This window comes from Anabrus simplex, chromosome 2 (genome assembly GCF_040414725.1).
Source record: "Anabrus simplex isolate iqAnaSimp1 chromosome 2, ASM4041472v1, whole genome shotgun sequence".
Lineage (NCBI taxonomy): Eukaryota > Metazoa > Arthropoda > Insecta > Orthoptera > Tettigoniidae > Anabrus > Anabrus simplex.
Window position 1 is genome coordinate 504093777 of NC_090266.1, and position 14438 is coordinate 504108214.

The window sequence follows — 14438 nt, forward strand, 5'->3', positions numbered from 1 at the left end:
TTCTCCAGTGAGCAAAGTGCGTATTTTCACGTCTGTAGTTGAAGTCAGAATAAAACCTCACTCGTCGCGTTCAGAGGTAGAAATTTCAGGGTAAAGTTTCCTTAGGAAAATCCATAATTCACCGTCTTAAGACTGGGGTGCGTCTTCTCATTATACACGATTGGTCACTTCATTAACTTCACACGAAATTTATCACCTGATTGGCTGCCATAATCAGACGTCATATAACCTTGCTAGTATTGATCGAGTGTTAGACACATATTTCGCCTGATCACGTGGTGTTCACGGCTGATTTGAAGGTCGACTGGCTAGCGGTATCTGCTTGTTTCCTCTCGCTCGCCCTCAGCTGGGATTTCCATGCACCTGGTAACTGGTTCTAGTCGACTCAACGTGCTAAAAATCCCTTCCTGGTTCACGAAATAATGTTTCAATTCACAGTAGAAATAAAATATTCTCCCTTAAATGATTTTTACCACTTTTGAAGGTCAATATTGTGATTTGTCCTACTTTTAAAAACACAATTCAAACATATTCATCAACTAATGCTATACTACGCCATCTCCTCACTGACAGCTCGGAAGATACTACTTAGTACAATGGCTCGTCTCCTTTCTCCCATGTCGTCCGAGCTCAATCTTTGCAATATTTTTGTTACAATACTCTTTTGTCGGTAATCACACAGAAGAGAATGAGCTGCATTTCTTTTAACTTTTTCCAGTTCTCGAATCAAGTAATCCTGGTGAGGGTCCCATATCCTGGAAACATACTCTAGTTCGGGTTTTACCAGAGATTTACATGCCCTTACAATTACATCCTTACTACAACCCCTAAACAATCCCTTAACCATGTTCAGAGTTCTGCACTTATTATTTACAATACTCTTTATGTAATTGTGACGTGTCAGGTCACCTTAATTTTACTATTAAATAGATACTCGCACAATTTCCTTCTCCATAAACAATATCTCATGGGCGCCATCCTTCAACCTTATGGTTTGAAGACAATGGTTTATAATTGATAGTAAGAAAGAATGATACTCTAGATATTCCCAGAGGTGGGGTAACAGAACTATGACCATTAAGCGCACTCAAAATAGGAAACTAAGGATCATTAATAAGAATTTATGAAAGTACCAATTAAATTAACGATTTTTAGGATGGTAAATGTGACGGCGTATTTTCAAAAACTGGTCTTGCGGAAGCAAAACGGAAAATGAATAAAATGAAATTCAATAAAATGAACTGTTACGCGGGGACTTGCAGTAATTTATTCCATCAGCTCACCATTTGTAGATTCTGGTATCCGGACACGTTCGATGTAGGAGCTGTCGTTTGATGGTCCTCTCGTACAGCCGTTGTCATATCTCTCAGAAAGTACCAGTCCTATTTCCGATTCATGCATTTCCCACTAATTGGTCAACGACTTTTCTGCAACATTCCTATAATACTCATTATATAATATGAAATAATCCCCTAATATCAATATCAAAACCACCTTGGGTTAAGTTCTTGGAGAGAATACATCTGTATTCCACCATATTACAGAAATATGGCGTAAATAAAGATATAACGGAATTATCTTCTGTTCCAGACAAATCAAAAACCGGTCTCTGGCTAACTTCATTGAGATAGCCAGTTCTCAACGAGGGTATGTTTGAGTAGTGCTCTATAGAGATGTGAAGTGAACTAGTAAACTAAACGGTGAATCACCTCTTGCTATGCCCTGTCTTCTCTCGTATAGTAAGAATGACGAGAAAAGAACTTTTCCTCTATCACCATGACCATCAGACGCTACGATGTTCTCATATTAAGATGTTCTGATATTTAGACGTTAAGATATTCTGTGTTAAGACTTTATGATATTAAGAACACCACGAGCTCTTGTCGTTGAAGTATATAGGCTCCAAACCAAATGGGTGATTTGAATGTTTCCTTGCAAGCACAATTGTGTTGTTGGTACTATACGGGATAAAATACATGCGTTCAAGTAGAACATTTCATAGCTCGAGAATAAATTGCAGGAGATAAATTTTGAAGAATTCCTATTTTTAATACCATGCGACTTCTCCGACTGTACCACTGATAGTTTGAAGACCTAAAAAATACACAAACAATTCAAACATGCTTCATAAGTATTAAATAAAAGTGTCCTGAATTGAACCTTTTTATGACGCACTATCCTGTAAATGTAACACAATTTTGAATGATAGTGGGTACTAAAATTTCGAGGCTGTCTCCTTGCCTTCCATCAGAACTTGAAACAAAAGCTGTTTCCGCGTATCTACGTATTGGCACGCAAATCAGTACTATGTTCACCTCTACATAAAATTGCGAACATTTATCTCAGTCGTAAATCTAAGTGAGAGTAATACCAGGTAATGTTTGCCCGACGTTGTGCTCGAAGCAGGGTTTTCGCATTCATTCTCTCAGACAACTTCGCCTGAAATCACTTAGATGGTGAAATCGAAGAAATTCCAGGAGTCGTCCTTAATTCAGGAAGAAATAACTATTTTACTTTGTTGCATTATGTTTAAAGGTTAATTTTGAAAAACTTGAATTCCTTCAGCGATTGCATTATAAAATGTGCCGTCCTTATGCTCCACTCCCCTCCGTCCTTTTCCTACTCATGAACGCATGTATCTTCATTCAGTCGCTGTCGAAAGATTCAAGGCTGCAAGTAAGCATAACAACTACCAAGAGAAGTATCTTGGAGTTTTCTAGCAAACCTAGTTAGCTTTTCAGTTGTCCATTTGCAAAACCAGCTAAGTGCATGATAAGAACTTTTGAAAGATCGAAAGAGAATTTCGGTAGTGGGCTGATGTTTTTGTGAACAATATGTAAGTAAGATGGCAATATGTTTACAGAAGCTCTGTACCATCTGATGTGTAGAAAATAAATTATTACGATAATTTATTTGCCAACGGCAGATTTTGCGATCGTTTTGTTCGGATAGCGGTTTTTAAAACTCTAGTGTCAGCCATATAAATATACGGAAACATCTAAATTGTAGTAAGGCATGTGTGTATTCTGCCCGAAGGCATGTCCGAACCTCTGCTGAGGTGAGCCTGAGCCGGAGTTTACGTGCGGTAGGGTGGCCAGATCCTTTCTGCTCCTCCATTCCCTTACCCTCGCTCCACCAACAGCCCGTGGCACCCCATCCAAATCTTGACCACGCCCAATGTTGCTTAACTTCAGAGATCTCACGGGATCCGGTGTTTCAGCACGGCTATGGCCGTTGGCTACAGTAGTAGTGGGGGAATTACATAAAACACACACGCTTGATGAATGGAATTTAATATTGAATATGTTACAATATACAGTACATACACCCTTCATGTAAGAAAATAGTGTGTAGTGTATATTGCAATATCAAAGACATACATAATTTAGAAAAGGTTTGTGTGTGTTAATATACAAAGAAAGTACAATCAAATAAAGGCTTTAGACTATGACTATTTCATCAGCTTCCGTAAGTTCATAGTCAAATGTGTCGACACCATCATCATCTGCACGTTCATCCAAACTTTGGGGACCAGGCTCCTGTCCTGCAAAGGCATTGACATGCAATTCCAAATCTGGATTTCTATCCCATGCTTCTCCGGTGTGAAGCGCAAGACAAGAATTTTTTAACGCCCTTTATATTAGCAGATTTCACAACACCACCTGTTATAATATCAGGGTTGCGAGCAATCTTAAAATTATTCCCCTTCCTGCACAAAAGTTTTCCTTTTTAGACCTCAAAGTGTTTTCTCCTATCAGTCTGAAGCAGATTTATCGCTATCATTTCTTGTGACTATTGTTCACTTTACTTCCTGAAATTAGAAATGTCATCGTCCACAGTTTTTACGAATGTCATATGAATATGTTTCCCATAAGGGACATCTTCTTCGAGATGTGTTGCTTTTTCGTAATTCTTGATAACGTTCAAATATTCGTCTGGATTTCCAATGACGCTGTGAGTATTAATTAGAATCTCGCCATCAGTGGCCCTTCCCAAACCTGGTCCTTTCTCATCTTTCCGTCGGAGTAAACCTTCGATGTGTTAGCACGATGTTAAACAAGTACCAAACATGTGGGGAAATTTATTTCATTTTTTAATATTATGAGGCGTTTCGAGGTGTTAGATTTCTATCCATATTAACAACGCGGGGATTAACAGAAGGTGTTATATGATTAGAACATTTCCGAAATTCATTTTCAGACCATACATGAGAAAAATGGGTTTGATTTGCTTTGAGAAGGTTTGATGAGTTTTTCACATATTTTAAAACTGGAATGATAGAGCTTTATTTTATAAAGTGCAGTCTGGTCCGGTACTTTCAGTAACAGGAGGATCTTTTGACAGTCATGACTGCGATTGAGTTCATTGTCCTTCTTTTGACAGAAATTTTATTTGATCTTTGTAGTACGGTCTCTGCAATAAATTCCGTGTCACTACCGCTATCGATATTTTCCTTAAGAATATTGTTTTATTCATCTATTTCAAACAAATATCACTAAAAACGACGTAGTAACAAGACGGTAGTAGCTTCTAGGCTACATTAAGGGAAATTGGTGCGAAAGTTTAGCAATTGAAGGCGGATATTAACAGCTCAATCTCCACTATATGCAATACAGCCAAACTAACTACCTATAATAAAGTCAGCATTTCATCTTTATTTTCTTTAACGGAGAAGAATCAAATTCTATTGTAATGGAAACAAAAATAGCAGACTTTGCAACTCTATCCATAGGATAGCCATGTTTGCTAATATACGTACACCGGGTTTTAAGAACGTAAGCATTGGTCTGTGAATTAAGCACGCTTTGCGTCCGTCAATGTCATGTATGTGGCAGGTTTTACAACTGTACGAGTTTGTGATTTCAAGTTTAAAGCTATTATGGCTCGTTTACGAACATGAAACAGAGCTAAATTAAAAGCCTGCATCATGAAGCAATATGAGTTACCAATATCTCATTTTCGTAATATTATGCACATAACTGGTTTTTCAAATGAGCTACTCATTTATGATCCTTCCTGAGATATTAATTTGTAGGGAAAGTAAAACAATGTCTGCACGGTAGAATTATTATACGCCCTGTCCAATATTGCCTTTTAAATGTAACATAACAATTGCTAGAAGGGAAATTTGAACATGCGGGAGGAGAGATGGTTGTGGTTTATACATTGTAGGTTTAGTCCTTAGCCCGAAGGCTGGTTGGATTCTCAACAGCTCCACAATCGGCTGTCATAGATGGCCTAGGCATCACTGAAGAAGCGTACTAGGGAAATGAGGAGTGAGATAGTTCCCCGTTGGTTTCCTCACCAAGCCAGAAGTTCATATTACATATCAGTCTGACAATCCCACCGAAATACATGCACCAACCGACCCTATGAGCAATATTTTCACACCATTAATAGCAGGGACTGGCTGCAGAAGGAATGGCATTACTGGCATCACTCATACCTCAGTTACTTTCATTTTGTCAAAACCAAGGATAAAGCTGAGACATATCAATAATAATTATAATAATTTCGTGTGGCTGTTTCTAGCCGAGTGCAGCCCTTGTAAGGCAGACCCTCCGATGAGGGTGGGCGGCATCTGCCATATGTAGGTAACTGCGTGTTACTGTGGTGGAGGATAGTGTTATGTGTGGTGTGTGAGTTGCAGGGATGTTGGGGACAGCACGAACACCCACCCCCCGAACCATTGGAATTAACCAATGAAGGTTAAAATCCCCTATCCGGCCGGGAATCGAACCCAGGACCCTCTGAACCGAAGGCCAGTACGCTGACCATTCAGCCAACGAGTCGGACGAGACAGATCAATGAAACATTATTATATGCTAAATAAGGTCTTAATGTGGCGTACATTATACTGTTAAATCTCTAGTGCCCATCTAGTGGAATTTGTGGTATCACAATTGATAAAGTTTCTAATAACGGTCGAGTTAATTGCTTTGAAGCGTCAGCTGATTGTTGAAATGCTGGTTGACGGCAAAATACTTGCTAAGTCTGTTTAGGAGCTATAAACTTCAGTTATGTCGAGTTACAGGTAATATAGTAACTTGGGTTTTTCCAAGTGTGCAAATATCGAGCGAGTTGGTCGCACGGTTCGGATCGCGTAGCTGTGAGCTTGGATTTGGGAAATGATAGATTCGAATCCCACGGTCACTAGCCCAGAAGTTGGTTTTCCGTGGTTTTCCATATTGACACCAGGCAAATGCCAGTTCTGTATTTTAAAACTACTGCCACTACCCTGTCAATCCTAGCCTTTTCTCATTCTTTTATCGCCGAAAGACTTCTAAGTGTTAGTGCGACGTTGAGCAGCTTGTAAAATGAAATGCAAATGAGTTTTAGGTTGATATTTAATTTAAATGTTGGAAAATAAACTCGTTAGAAAGAAATGAAATGTAAAATTCATAACAGGGTAACCAATTTTGTCATGTTGCATGACTGAAACACCCGATCATTTTTCGCTATACTTTGTTAGCCAAGCGGCAGATATGTTACATATTTCGCTTCCTAGAGTCTTCTACATTCAAAGAAGGGAAGTACGGCATTTTAAAGTTAGTTGACAATAATATATTGTCTTCATACAATGAGTCTGAATTTGTCATTTAATACACTACCTACTAAATATCGTCGCTACCGGGACAAAACCTCCTATGTGAAATATTTTAGCTTAGAACTTTGGCCGGTAAGGTTCTGTCATCTATGGTGCAAAATTGTGTGAATATTGTCAAGGCATTCTCGCTCTTCAAAATGTATGTGCTGCGGGTCAGTATATCTCCAAAATTATTATCACATAGGAGGTTTTGTCCCGGCAACGACGATATGCTGAGACAGCTTTGCACGTCCTCCTTAAATCACGTACAGGCAAAAGGACATAATATCCTGTATATTACAGTGTTCGCAATATACCAATGGTAGCTTAGACAAGGAAACGTTTTCACTGAAGTACTCTTGTTAGTTGTAAGAAAAATTTGAGCCACTCTCGCGTGCAGTAAAAGGATAGATTTTTAGTGTTGTTTTCATAATGACATATTATGTACATTGATTGTGCAGATAAAATTATTTGATTTTTATAGAGAATGACACTGGGTCCTTGAGTAACTTAAACCTCCAGATGTTACACAAACCCACTTCTGATAAATGGATGATCCCAAGGACAGTCTGATGCAGCGGCTTCTAAATGTGCATGCGAAATGTCTGATTTGAAATCTTGCGACATACTAATGCACTCTTAGATATTAAATATTTGCACACTAGGAAGGTATCGTTGAATTAAAATGATTTTTTATATCGTCGGCTTACTTCTAAAACGTCGTATGTTACAAAGTTCTTCCTATCCATTACATTCCTTAACACTGGTCACGCCTCCCAGCCACATATTTACATGCATTCCATCCGAACCTTTTTCGTAATGTTCATTTTCCTGTGCAGACACGTAAAGGAAAGTGGGGACCTTACCATACAGTATTGTAGGGATGTTGTTTTCATGGCGAATTTAAGCACTCCTAGAGTTTAACGTATTTAAGGTTCATTTTCCTTTACACATAACCATAGGAAAAGGAACACAACGAAAATTGTTCTCATTGACTGTAAATCCATATGTGGCTGGGGGGCGTGACCAGTCTTAAGGACGAAAATGAATAGGAAGTACATTGGGAGATACGAGGTTTTAGAAGTAAGCGAACGATATGTTCAACGATACATATCACATAAGGAAATGAGTTATGATATGAGTGAATTAGTCATTGTTTCACCCACTTGCGGTGCAAAGTAAGAACACTTTTAGTACCTCGTCAGACCACCTGGGCTGTTGATTTCAAACCATCGCGTGTGGAAAGGAATGGACACTGAATATCATTATTTGACAGATTTTCTCACAGCTTTTTCAAGTATTGCTTTTAACCCGTGAGGGGTCGCGTCCGGTCGTTTCAACCATTTCTGTTTATTTTGATCAATCCTTCCGCCAACACGGTTTATTATACTTCCTACCCCTCAGTACCTTTCAATAACCTCGTCCACACTTCTATCATACCACTCTTATCCCTCTCCGCTACTTCAGTGTGTGACAAGCTGGCTATCAGGTCTTTTCGTTCGCACGCGACTCCTCAGGTTACCTGTCTCCGTTCTATTCAACCATACGCGACTCATGGCGTAGACTTTTATATAATGCGGAAAGTGCACTGTTGTCATTCATTGTTGAGTGGAGGGAGAAGGAAAATTGTCTGAATGTGTGCTAAATGAAATTAAACATCATTTTAAAAGCATATTCCATAAACAGAACTTGAATTTGTATTTTCAATTTCATCAGTAAAAGGCAATCTCATTATTATAATTATTATGTTAAAAAGTGTTTCTGTTTAAATAGTATTATCTTACATAATTGTAAAAATACAGAGCGTATTAAGTAAGTGTTTGGTGTTTTGTTGATTTCCGGTCGGAACGACCGTACGCGACTTGTGACGTTACATTCAACACGCGAACCCACGCGGGTTAATCATAAACACTTCTATACGGAGTAGTCGGGCGTCCCCGCCAGTCTCACAAACGTTCCATGGGCGAGAAGTCTGATGATCAGCTAGACCAAAGAAGTAGTAGTATTCATTGTTCAAGAAACCAAAATGTGAGCAAGGGAGCGTTATCTTGCTGAATAATGGCTTGTCAGGGAACGTAGGACATTTGAGTGCAGGATTCTTTACGCATAGTTGTGCAACCAACGACCTTGTTATCTCTGCACTCATTCGGCATGTTTTCCTCAGAGGAATATGTTGACATGCTCCTCATTTATGGGGAAGCAAGACAAAAGCGTGCGTGCGAAGCACTACGTCTGTACCAGGAATGGTATCGCGAAAGGCGACACCTGGCTGCTACGACATTCCGCCGTGTTGAAAGACTCCCAAGGACAACATGCTTGATTTCCAACCAGCCACCAATTCACGATAGGCCCGTTATTTCGGGTGAAGCAGAAGAAGCCGTTCTGGAGGCAGCTCGTAATAATCCACATGTCAGTACAAGGGCGATTGCACGACAGGTGAACACCAGCCAGCCATCCGTCTGGCGAATAAATTTCACCCATACCGTCTTGAGCTACACCAAGAGTTCCATGGGCGGGATTTCGAAGCTCGTATGTAGTTCTGTCAGAGGCTATTAAGCAGGTTGAGTACTAATGCAGCATTCGTATCACATATGTTGTTCTCGGACGAATCGCGATTCCACAATAATGGGAACGTGAATCGCCACAACATGCACTATTGGGGTCCGGACAATCCTCACTGGATGTGACAGGTGGCTCATCAAGTAGAATGGGGAGTGAATGTTAGCATGAAAGCGGGTATTGAACTTACATTGCATGCGGTACGTATTAAACAAATATTTCAGGAATTTTCGCTCTTCGCACCAGACTCGAACCTCCCACCTGACATGCAAGCCCGCTCCGCCACGCCTTTCCCAAATACACTACAGTTCCGTACGGCACACTGAGCAACTTATAGCAAGTCTTAGGTTTAACTGCGATCATTATATCAATTAGTGTTTTCGCCGGCGTGTAAGGTTCATATGATCTAGAAGGCACACGCATGTCTTCCAGTGTTTAATACGAGTATAACATTACGGCGTTCTATCATGGTGAGGCGGTAAGTACCAAGATATTCGGTTGTGTAGTCTGAGCATACCGGCAGGGGAGATGTTTTCAGGACGGAATTAATATTGTGGGTTGCATAACACTACATTGCAAGAGGCGGCTGAATCACGCTGTATAAGCGTTATAAATCTTTAATGAAAACTTCCAACTTGACAATACAAAAGTTATTTTATTCATTTCACAATAACCTACACTTATTACAATAGGACATATTCCGTCCACGTTTGGGACATCATCAGCTAATTGTCCGACTCGTTGGCTCAACGGTCAGCGTACTGGCCTTCGGTTTAGAGGGTCCCGGGTTCGATTCCCGGCCGGGTCGGAGATTTTAACCTTAATTGGTTAATTCCAATGGCACGGGGGCTGGGTGTATGTGTTGTCTTCATCACGACGCGCAGGTCGCCTACAGGAGTCAAATAGAAAGACCTGCACCCGGCAAGCCGAACCCTTCCTGGGATATCCCGGCACTAAAAGCTATACGACATTTCATTTTTCATCAGCTAATTGGCGAAATATGACATCAACTGACATCGATGCTGGCTTGTCACCAAAGCGCTGTTGTTGGAATCCCGGCCAGTGAGTACGGATTTAAAAGAATGGAAAGTCACGTCTCTGTGTTTAGATTCTACACAAAACTGGTGGTCCCGTGGCCGTATTATACTCACGCCAGTCTTCAAGCTAAGTTGATTGCATTTTATCCTCCCGGGTTAAAAGACGTGACCTCTTCTTCCATTTCATCACGTTATTGCAAAAATCCTGATATCGCACAGTGAGGGTAAGAAGCGTGTATAGCTCCTCTAGAAACAACAACAGCAACAGTAAAAAATATAGTAATACTAATCATAATAATAATAGTTTCTTTACTTCACACTGACTACTTTTATGGTTACCGAAAATAATAAAATTAATAATAGCATTCATTCTTGCGGGTGACGGAGATACCGAGTTGGCTGATTTGGTCGGGCTGGAAAGCTTTCACGTGCCATTAAATACACTGAGACGGGGCTGACGTATTTTGAGCACCATCAAATACCAGCGCACTAATCCAGCATCGAACCTACCATCATGGGTTCAGAAATCCAGCACCTTAACCACCTGAGCCACTCAGCACGACTTTTTTGAAAGAAAAATGTAGTATGATCTCACGTACTGGATTATCTAACATTGTTCATTCCGCACATATTTTATTTCCCAAAATATTACTGCTTATTGATGAACAGGTGGATAAAAATGGGCGCTCGCACAAGAGAAGGCGAGATATCAGCGTTGGGAAATACAACACAACGTCTTTATTCAACAAATAAAAAATTATCTTAGGCTTTGATTCCTTTTCTCGACTGGCATAGTTATCTCAGAAATGAACTTATTCACTTGAACTGATTATTCTCTTGATACCTTGCAAGCATACGTTCTTGAAGACTATTCAATATTTATAATATGTCAGCATGAAAATAAACGTTATTCCTTCAATTAACATCTTCGGTAAACTATTCAGCACCGGGCGAGTTGGCCGTGCGTGTAGAGGCGCGCGGCTGTGAGCTTGCATCCGGGAGATAGTAGGTTCGAATCCCACTATCGGCAGCCCTGAAAATGGTTTTCCGTGGTTTCCCATTTTCACACCAGGCAAATGCTTGGGCTGTACCTTAATTAAGGCCACGGCCGCTTCCTTCCATCTCCTAGGCCTTTCCTATCCCATCGTCGCCATAAGACCTATCTGTGTCGGTGCGACGTAAAGCCCATAGCAAAAAAAAAAAAAAAAAAAAACTATTCAGCAATCGCAACCATGTGACAATGATATCATTTCTGTGAAAATTTTGATGATATTGAGTATTTTAAATACTTCAAAATGATCAGCAACAAGAGCGTTTGAAATATATTCTTCATGCGAAAGACAATTATTTAAGAATGAATTTACAAGGCTCCTGTGCTAAGTTAGGTACGTGCCTCCTTCAAAATTTTGAAGTAAGAAATGTGTTACAAAATAGCATAAGGGAAATCGTTCACAGAATGTATATACTGCTGTGTGTATTCTTTTCTTTTACGAGGGCTGTGCAATGTGTCCGTAAACATAAATGAATGAGAGCCATGTCTGATTCCGTCTAGTATTCTCGAGCATAGAAGGCATCAGGCTCCGTGACTGAATAGTTAGCGTACTGGCCTTCGGTTCAGAGGGCCCCAGCTTTAATTACCGGCCTGATTAAGGATGTTAAGTGCGTACGATTTATTCCTCTGGCTCGGGGACTGGATGTTCTTGTTCGCCTTTATTATGCTAATCTGCATTTTCGTACAACACATCACACTAACAACCACCAAAGGATCACGTAATCGTGAATATATCCCTCCACACTGGGTTGATGTCGGGAAGTGCATCCGTCCGTAAAAGTAGGTGGAGTCGCCTCAAGTGCCCACCCCATTTTATTGGGAAGGAGCCCAGGAAGCATAATACCGAGGGTAGAAGGCGAGCTTCAAACCTATTATTGTACACTACAAGTCCACTAAATCGAAGATGTCTTGTCCTCTTGTTGTTTGGAGCAGCTCACTGCCAAATCGAAACTTTCCTATAATAATGCCATTATTAATATCGTGTTTGCTACCAGTTAATTTTTCTTGTTATTTATTGTATTTGTTATTCACAAAGCTCAAGATACAGCTACACAGGACGCATTTCACTTGTACTGTAAACAGGCTAATTAACAAACGTAAACTTTCATAATAAAATATAACCAACAAAACAAATTAGTGGGTCGAGATGGTGGTACGAACACTACACATTAACTTATTCTTAAGATATTGTTTATATATTTCTTTGCTAGTGGCTTTACGTCATTCCGACACAGATAGGTCTTATGGTGACGATGGGATAGGAAATCAATTTGTTTGCTATTTGCTCTACGTTGCACCGACACAGATAGGTGATATGACGACGATGGGACAGGAAAGTTCTCGGAGTTGGAAGGAAGCGACGGTGGTCTTAATTAAGGTACACCCCCAGCATTTGCATGGTGTGAAAATGGGAAACTACGGAAAACCATCTTCAGGGCTGCCGACAGTGGGATTCGAACCCCTATCTCCCAGATGCAAGATCACAGCCGCGCGCCCCTAAAAGCACGGCCAACTTGTCCGGTAAGATATTGTTTACATCCCTCTGGAAATACTTTTACTTAATGGTATATCTAACTCTTAATAATAGTGTAAAGGAGAGTTAGGAGGATGATTAGAAAATATCGTCGAAGTATTGAATTCTGTGTGCGGGGATTGTTCATTCCCAACAGCCCGTGAACTTATATGTGGGTCGTAAGCAATTGCGTTATGAAAAGCTTATTCAATATTTTCAGACATCACTGGTGAATCCCGAACGTCGGGTCAAATATTAAATGACCTCGTTGCACGCAACAGTCCTTCAGCCCTTTGAAACGAATCTGTAGTTGGCAACCTTCGTAAAGGAAATCGTTCTTGATACGAACATCTATATTCCTGTGAATTCTGCTTTGTTTCACCATACAGCAGTATTATATTCACATAATCATCCACCGAGCAAGTGCCTGTGCGGCTTGGGTCACGTAGCTAGCAATTTCAGTTCGGGGGATAGTGAGTTCGAACCCCATTTTTGGCAGCCCGACAGACGGTCTTCCGTTGTTTTTCTATTGTGACCGTTCATCACGTCACCAAGAGTGTACTACGGTATCCTGTAGATAAAATATGCCATTTTCCGCGCTATTCTACGTTTTTAGCGCCCAATTTAGTCCACGTTTACCTTTCCCTGGATACAAGTCGCGCGCTGCCAGTCCCGAGCGCTACACTCTAGTCACGCGTACTCACGGTAAACGAGACATACTTCGCCTGCAAGTGAAAACCGCTCTCATTCAGGCGCGACAGCGAAGAGAATAGCCACGCTTAGAGGACAGGGCTAAGTAGGTCACAAACATTGCATTCAACCCTGGAAAATATTATTCCTTCCCTTTTATTCCCACGGAAACACCACTACCAATACACTGTCTTCAACTGTTTTCAAGAACAAAAAATCGCATAAAACAAAACAGATTTCCATGACAAAAAGTTCATTAGAAGCAGCGAATATTGCGGTAATATTTGGCCCCTAGAAGTCCTTTACATGATTATAATGAGATCATATACGCAGTACACGGGCACCCTAACAGGTGCAGTCCATCTGGAGAAAGCTGTCAACGAGAACGAAGCAAAAGAACCCCGAGCAACAAGCCCCTCCTTCAGTGGGTTACCAAAGGACATTTTCAAGATGGTAGCAAACTGCGAGAAACGATCAAGATGGGAATCGATCAGTGGAATCTCGGATAATCAAGCTTTAATTTGAGACCTTAACCGATCCTGGGAACTACAGGCTAACGGAGCTATTTTTGCAAGTAGGAGGAGCCTTACCTTCTCCCTCTAGTCTGACACGCTTTCATTATAAAAAGGGACGCAAACAAAAGCGAGCATCTTACTCTGATTCTACCAGTTGTATTGAGAGGTGGTACGTGCTCTGAGTGACTCTTCAGTAATAGAATTCTGAGTATTCTGAGATCATTTGCAGATATAATATTTTTTTTTAAATTCACGCCGTTTGTCACTCCTGTTCACCCCTATTCATCGGATTATCCACAAACACAAAAATACATGTTTGTTATAGTGCTACAAAGTGTGATCAGTCAGTAATTATTTAAATAGTGTCTACGAAGTTGAAATGCTGTCAGTGATATAATTATTTAACAGTGCTATTTTTTTCGCTATTTGCTTAACGTCGCACCGACACAAATATGTCTTACAGCGACGATGGGATAGGAAAGGCCTA